An 8,163-nucleotide genomic window follows, 5' to 3' on the forward strand; every position below is an offset into this window, starting at 1 on the left:
TCATGACATGATTGATTTTATGTAGAACAGGCGGTTCTCATTTCTTAATGAGTTGCTTCTATCTTTCTCTTCCACACTGAGTGCAGTATCCACAGTTATTCCTACGTGCTACAATGACCAACCTCCCTCTACTTCCAGAGGCCTTCCGGGAAAGGACGTAGAGAGGCTATAGAAGGACATGTGGTAACCAGTTTTCATCAGTCAAATAAGACACAGCGAACTACAAGACTCAAAGCTTCTCCTCACCACACTCCCACTTGCACCTCTGAGAGGCACAGTAACTTCTTCTTCACCTGTTTCAGGAGGTTTCCAGGTAAGCCCATAACCTTGTTCTGTTCAGGAGGTGAAACTTTGGTTACAGGCTTAGGCAAATGCAGTCTCTTCGCTGCTTCTCTGTTGGAAGTTTCAGAAGATTTCTGGCATTTCCAAGCACCAAATCTTTATCACCCCAAGTTTGTGACTGCTGCTTAAATTCCAGGTTTTACCCGTCATTTGATAAGGAGCATTTCCAGTTTTTTCAATTTCATTTCCCGGTGAGGTTTTAAAATATCCTCTATGTATCTGCTGGCCTTTTGACCCTGTGCCTCTTGTGTTTTTTCACATAAGTTTTTGCCTTTTCTCATTCTTCTCTTCTTCTTTCAGATACACTTGGGAAGATTTAAATGAGTTAAGGCATGAGATATTCACATAAATGATTAAAGTAAGAAGAGCAAGCCATAAGAAAATCCAGCTACACAGCAAAATGAGATTTTTAATTCCTAGATCCGGGATCCCACTCCAGAGCTCCAGGCACAAGGGGAGGGGGGACCAGAGAGGAAGAAAATGCCAAGGACCCCACAAGAAGCCACTGTGGCGGGAGCCCTGTGTCAGGGCAGAAATCCTGCCCAAAATAAACTTTTTTTATCACTCATTTATATACAAACATTCAGCTAATTTTAAGTGAATCAAATCAGGTTATTAAAGCAGGACCTGACAATATTTGGTTATCGGTAAATAATAACAGCAATACAGCTAACATTTGTGGAGCAATTTTACCATGCCCCAAACACTGTGCTTACTCATTTGCATGTATAATGTCATTCAGTCCTCACAATAAGCCTAGGAGGTGGGTGTATGAGTTTCTCCCTTTACATTGAAGAAATAGGCTTGAAAGGTCGGACACATTCATGTGTATCCACCCAAGCCACCTGCCCTGAGAAGATCCATGGGACTCTCCACCCCCACTCTTGCCACAAGAATAAGTTGGTGATGAAAATTCCAGAATCTTTATTAAGTGCTTTGCTGGCTGTCATGGAATGCTAATGGGGGGGGGGGACTGCAATTGAAATGGGTCCCCTCATCTCAGTGGGGTTGGGAGTATCTTGGGAGCATTAAGTAGCAGAAATGCAGTGAGTAGGGGCTTTGCAAAGGGCAGTGGGGCAGAAGGGGAGCTCAGATCTCAGGGAATGCTCTCACCTTCCAACATGTTGGGCTGTGGTTGATTAATGGGGATCCCCAGAAATTATATTGATAAGCAATCCACAAATGTCCTCCTTGTTTTGTTGAGTTAGGAAGGTGAAGACACACCTGATTTGAGATATCCTGTTGGTTCCGTTTCTCTAGAGAAACCTGACTAATACAAGCACGCACAGATAATGGGGACAGGAAGCCATATTTGGCAGTTAAAGCCTTGTCATGAGTTGCAGAAATATGGACTTCTTTGCCTGCAGTGTCAATACATTTAAAAAAATATTCTTCTATTTGCAGGTAGTGGATGTTTTTGGTGTTTGATTTTATTTAGTCCATAGGTTGTAGAATATTAAGGCAGTATCTAGATGAGAAATTAACATTGCTCAGAGTTCTTAAAGAGCAGCGACCCTCTCACATCACTCTGGGGCATAGTAAAGTGGACGGGATTTTGCACTGTTGCTCACCGAGAATACGGCAGTGTATCTGTGATTCACAAGGGGTAGTTTCATTGTAAAGCAAGAACATTTTTGGAATCATAACCATGGAAAGGATGTTTTTCTGTGAGCATTGAGCAGTCAAGTGTTAGATAGTAGTGCATGACTTTTGGATTCCCTGCTACAATTGGTGTGATTCTGATGAGGCTGCAGTGGAAGGACCCTGCTACCCATCAAATTAAACTCGGAGTGGACAATTAAATTCTCCCTCCTTGCAAATTAAAGCTGGTGCAAAATCACACTGGGAAAGAAAAAGGCTGGAGCCAAGTCAACTTGTGGCAGTATCTTAGAGACAAATTCTACAAGTTCCAGCTGTTGAGATCCCTGGTTCTACCTTAGTCCTTTTCCTTTGAAAATCTGGATATTCATCTCTTCCTTCACTTGATATTCTTCCAATAAATCACATTTTCTTGCTCAAGCTCATTAAGCTCAGTATCTTTGCTGCAACCAAAGAGTCCTGACTGATGCAAGCTCTGCCTTTCTGCTTCCAGCAAAATAAAGGCAGGTGTAGAGTTAGTGGCTCAGCTGGCCCTGTTTCCATTAAGAAGGATACTAGACTAATGCCAAATGCCCTCTGTAAGATTAACGCTCCAATGCTAATTAATCCACACAGAGAAGAAGCAAAAGCATCACTTTTTGTGAGAAGCTAGAAATCTAAAACAGATGCTTGCTAGACTGGGCTCCCTCATTGTCCCTCCTTGTCACACACACACACACACACACACACACACACACACACACACACACTCACACTCCAACTGGGATGCCTTATTGTGTTGAATGAGAATGATAACCCTTTCACATGCCAAGAGAGGTCTATGGGTAGAAAGTCTGAGAATTTTGTGGAAGAAGTGTGTCAGGTGCCAAAGACTGGATGTTGCTTGCTTGCCCCCATACTCAGAGAAAGACACTTAGGGTGGAGCCCAGAATTCATCATCTGAATATTCAGGGAAAGGATTTTCCACACAGAGAAAGGCATTCTTGCCAGACCTTCCAGTGTTTAGGAAAATTCAGTGGGATTGGAGAGAAAGGAAGTATCATAAGCCTTCTGTGTCTAAAGCTCAGAGGGACAGGGCTTTTATCTGCCTACTGATTCTCTATCATGTTCTAGACAGATAATTTAGATTGTGAAGTATAATAGACCTGAAATCTTCCACTCGCTAGCTGAGTGACTTTATCTCCTTAACCTCTCTAGGCCTCAGTCTTCTTATCTTTAAAGCATGAATAATAATATTTACCTTAAAAAGCTGTCATGAGGATTAAAGGTTATTACATAACATGCTGAACATAGCATATGCCTTATAATCTTGAAGCGATCTATTATTGAGCTTTGAGTATTGGTTATCAGATATGTGCTTTGCAAATATTTTATTCCGTTTTATGGCAGTTCCATTCATTCTCTTAAAGGAGTCTTTCGAAAAGCATAAGTTTTAAATTGTTAAGTGTCTTTCAAAGAGCAAACATTTTTAATTTTGATGAAGTCCAATTTATCAATGCTTTCTTCATGGATTGTACTTTTTGTGTCATAATTAAGAAAATTTTGTGTACCCCAAGATCATCATAATTTTATATTTTGTTTTTTTTTCTAGAAGTTTTACAGTTTTAGATTTCATTTTTAGGTCTGTGTTGCATTTTTTGGTTCATTTTGGCATGTGGTTCTAGATATTCCATGCCCTATGGATATCCAACTATTTTTGCCTTTTTGCTTTTGATAGAAACTCTAGCATAATGTTGAATAAAAGAGGTAAAATGAGATCTCCTGTGTTGTTGCCGGTCTTAGGGGAGAGCTTTCAGCCTTTCATTATTAAGCATATTGATAGCTGTAGGTTTTCAATAGATGCCCTTTATCAGGTTAAGTTCCTTTCTATTCCTACTTTCCTGAGAATTCTTAACAAAAATGGAGGTTGTATTTTGTCAAATGCTTTCTCTGTGTCTATTGAGCTAATCATATGGTTTTTCTTTTTTTATTTTATTATGGTGAATTGATTTTTATATTGATACATAATTAATATATCATAAAATTTACCCTTTTAAATTGTAAATTCAGTGGTTTGTAGTATATTCACAGGTTTTTCAACCATCCTCATTATCTAATTCCAGAATATTTTCATCTCCCCCAGAAGAACCCTGTACTCATCAGTAGCCACTCCCTTTCCCCATTCCTCGCTAAGCTATTTTCTCTCTCTATGGATTTGCCTATTCTAGATAACCTTTAAGTGGAATCATATAATCTATGGCCTTTTTTGACTGGCTTCTTTCACTTAGCATGTTTTCAAGCTTCATCCAAATTGTAGAAATACTGGTACTTCATTAGTATCTATGGCTGAATAATATTCCATTATATAGCTGTAACGCATTTTGTTTATCCATTCATCACTTGATGGACATTTGAGTTGTTTTCACTTTTTTGGCTGTTATGAATAATGCTGTTATGGACATTCATGTACAAGATTTTGTGAAAATACATTTTCAATTATTTTGGGTTTATACCTAGGAATGGAGTTTCTGGGTCATATAGTAACTATGTTTAACATTTTTTTTTTTTTTTTTTGGTTGTGCTTTATTTAGCAGACCTTTCTCTGCTTGTTTTTTTTTTTTTTTAATCTTCATTTTATTGAGATATATTCACATACCACGCAGTCATACAAAACAAATGGTACTTTCGATTGTTTACAGTACCATTACATAGTGGTACATTCATCACCCAAATCAATCCCTGGCACCTTCATTAGCACACACATAAAAATAACAAGAATAATAATTAAAGTGAAAAAGAGCAATTGAAGTAAAAAAGAACACTGGGTACCTTTGTCTGTTTGTTTCCTTCCCCTATTTTTCTACTCATCCATCCATAAACTAGACAAAGTGGAGTGTGGTCCTTATGGCTTTCCCAATCCCATTGTCACCCCTCATAAGCTACATTTTTATACAACTGTCTTCGAGATTCATGGGTTCTGGGTTGTAGTTTGATAGTTTCAGGTATCCACCACCAGCTACCCCAATTCTTTAGAACCTAAAAAGGGTTGTCTAAAGTGTGCATAAGAGTGCCCACCAGAGTGACCTCTCGGCTCCTTTTGGACTATGTTTAACATTTGAGGAACTGCCAAACTGTTTTTCAAAGTGACTGCACCAGTTTACATTCCCACCAGCAATATATGAGGGTTCTATATCTCCACATCCTTTCCAACACTTGTTATCTTCCATTTCAATTATAGCCATACTAGTGAATGTGAAGTGATATTTCAATATCATTTTGATTTGTATTTCCCTAAGGATGAATGATACTGAGCATCTTTTCATGTGCTTGTTGGCCATTTGTATATCTTCTTTGGAGAAATGCCTCTTCAAATCCTTTGTCCATTTTTAATTGGATTATTTGTCCTTTTATTGTTGAGTTTAAGAGTTCTTTATATATTATGGATACTAAACCTTATTAGACATACAATTACTAAATATTTTCTACCATTCTTTGGGCTGCCTTTTCACTTTCTGAGTAGTATCCTTTGAGGCACAAACTATTCTAATTTGAGGAAGTCCAGTTTTTCTTAGTGCAGTGTAATGGCTTGAAGCTGTATGTACCCCAGAAAAACGTGTTCTTAAATCTAATCCATTCCTGTGGGTGTGAACCCATTGTAAGTAGGACCTTTTGGTGAGGCTACTTCAGTTAAGGTGTGGCCCACCTCAATCAGGACAGGTCTTACTCCTATTACTGGAGTCCTTCATGAGAGAATGAAATTCAGGCTGAGAGAGAAAAAGCCACAGGAAGCAAGAAGCTGAAATGGAATCCAGAAGAGAAGAAAGAAACCAGGAGATGCTGCCAGATGCCTTGCCATGTGACAAGCTAAGAACTAAGGGTCACCAGCAGCCAGCCCCATAACACCGCCGTCTTGGGGAGAAAGCATCTCCTTGATGATGCCTTGATTTGGATGTTTTCTTGGTCCCCAGATTGTAAGCTAATAAAATTTCCATTGTTTATCCCTAGCCGTTTCCTGGTATTTCCACTGAGCTGTCTAGAAAACTAAAACAGGCAGTTATCAAGTTCAAGAAATTTACCGTTGATAATAGAGCTTACAGTCTATGTTCCAGTTTTTTCAGATGTCCCAATAATGTCCATTTGAGCCTTTTCTCCTCCATTATTAGATCCCATCCAGGATCACTTATTACATTTCACTGTCATTGTCTCTTTAGTTGCTTTTTTTTTTTAATTGTGGAAACATGTATGTAACATGGACTTTCCCACCTCAACCACTTCCATGCATAACACGCAGTAGGATTAGTCACATTCACAATATTGTGGTATGTGCACCACCATCCATGACTAGAACTTTCCCATCACCCCAAACTGCAACCCTGTATCCATCATGAATTAACTCCCTCTTCCCCCACCCCTGCCTCTGGCAACCTGCACTCTACAATCTGTCTCTATGAGTATGCATATTGTCCGATCTTTTCTTTGTGGTTACCACGGGGCTTAAATTTAACATTCTAAATCTATAACAATCTGGTTTGCTTTTATACCCACTTAATTTTACTAGCATACATAAACTAGGTTCCTATAACCCTCTGTCCCCCACCCTTATGTAGTTCTTATCACAAATTACATATTTATACACTATGAGTCCAAAACCACTGATTTATCATTACATTTTAAGCATTTGCCTTTTAGATCTTGTACAAAGTAAAAAGTGGAGTTACAAACCAAAAATACAATAGTACTGGCATTTATATTTACCTATGTCATTATCTTTACTGGAGATCTTTATTTCTTCATGTAGCTTCTATCTATTATCTAGTATCCTTCCCTTTCAACTTGCAGAATCCCTTTAGCTTCCCTGGTGGGGTCACTCTAGTGGTGATGAACTCCCCAGGCTTTTGTTCATCCGGGAGTGTCTTAATCTCGCCCTGGTTTTTGAAAGGCAGTTTTGTCTATTTTAGAATTATTGGTTGGCAATTTTTTCATTTTAGCACTTTAAATATGTCATCCCACTGCATTCTTGCCTTCATGGTTTCCAACAAGAAATCAGCACTTCATCTTATCTACATTCCGTTGTATGTGACATGTAGCTTCTCTCTTGCAGCTTGCAGCATTCATTCTTTGTCTTTGGCATTTGACAGTTTGATTTTAATATGTCACATAGTTGATCTATTTGGGTTATTTTGTTTGGAGTTCATTTAGCATGTTGGATGTGTATATTCATGTCTCATTAAATCTGGAAATTTTTCAGTCATTATTTCTTTGAATATTCTCTGTGCCCCTTTCTCTCTTTCTTCTCCTTATGGGACCCCAACAATGCATACATTGGTACACTTGATGGTGTCCCACAGGTTCCCCAGGCTCTATTCACTTCATTTTTCCTTCTTTCTGCTTTTGCAGACTGAATGATTTCAATTGTCTTATCTGCAAGTTCATGACTCTTTCTTCTACTAGCTCCAATCTGCTGTTGAACCTCTCTGTGGAATTTTTAATTTCTGTTTACTGTGGTCTTCAGCCCTGTTGGTTCATTTTCATAAATTCTTTCTTTTTATTAACATTCTTTTTATGTTTATCTATCATTTTCCTTATGTCTTTTTGTTCTTTGTCCATGGTTTCTTTTAACTTTTTGAGCATATATAGGACCAATTTTTTAAATGTCTTTTTCTGGAATGTCCCGGGTCTGGGCCCCCTCATTGAGGGTTTCTGATGCTTTAAGCATCACCTGTGCATGGGCCATCACTTTCTGTTTCTTTGTACGTTTTGTAACCTTTTGTTGAAACCTGGACATTTTGATATTTTAATGTGTTATCACTGAATTTCAGACTCTGAGGCATCTGTTCCTTAAGCTTGTACCAAGCTAGGGTTATGACAGGGATTTCCTTGAATGCCAGGAGCTAACAACAACAACAAAAAAACAAGATGCAAAAGAATCTTGCTTTGAAGATCAGCCTGTGTGAGTACTAGTACTCATCTTTCATTTAACCAGAGAATGAATTTAGAAAAGAACTCAAAGAAGAAGTATAGGCTCCCCCCAAGTCCTTTCTGTATATGTGTCTTGTCCTGTGCATGTGTGTACATGGCCCTAGGAGTTCTCCCATTTACATCTCCTTTTCCCTAGAAAACTGTTTCTTCATGGTCCCACACACTGCAATATGTGCCCCACAGCTGGCAACCCTTATCCCATGCAGTGCGAGTTGGCTGTTCTCCTTTAGCATTCTACAGAAGAGCTCTGTGAACTGCCTTCCA

General features: G+C 38.7%; 1 pseudogene; it reads right to left on the reverse strand.

Annotated features, from left to right (window-relative positions):
- Positions 1-1,465, reverse strand: LOC119535236 (annotated as a pseudogene).
- Positions 1,466-8,163: the final 6,698 nt, after the last annotated feature.

The sequence above is a fragment of the Choloepus didactylus genome, chromosome 5, assembly GCF_015220235.1.
Source record: "Choloepus didactylus isolate mChoDid1 chromosome 5, mChoDid1.pri, whole genome shotgun sequence".
Taxonomy (NCBI): domain Eukaryota; kingdom Metazoa; phylum Chordata; class Mammalia; order Pilosa; family Megalonychidae; genus Choloepus; species Choloepus didactylus.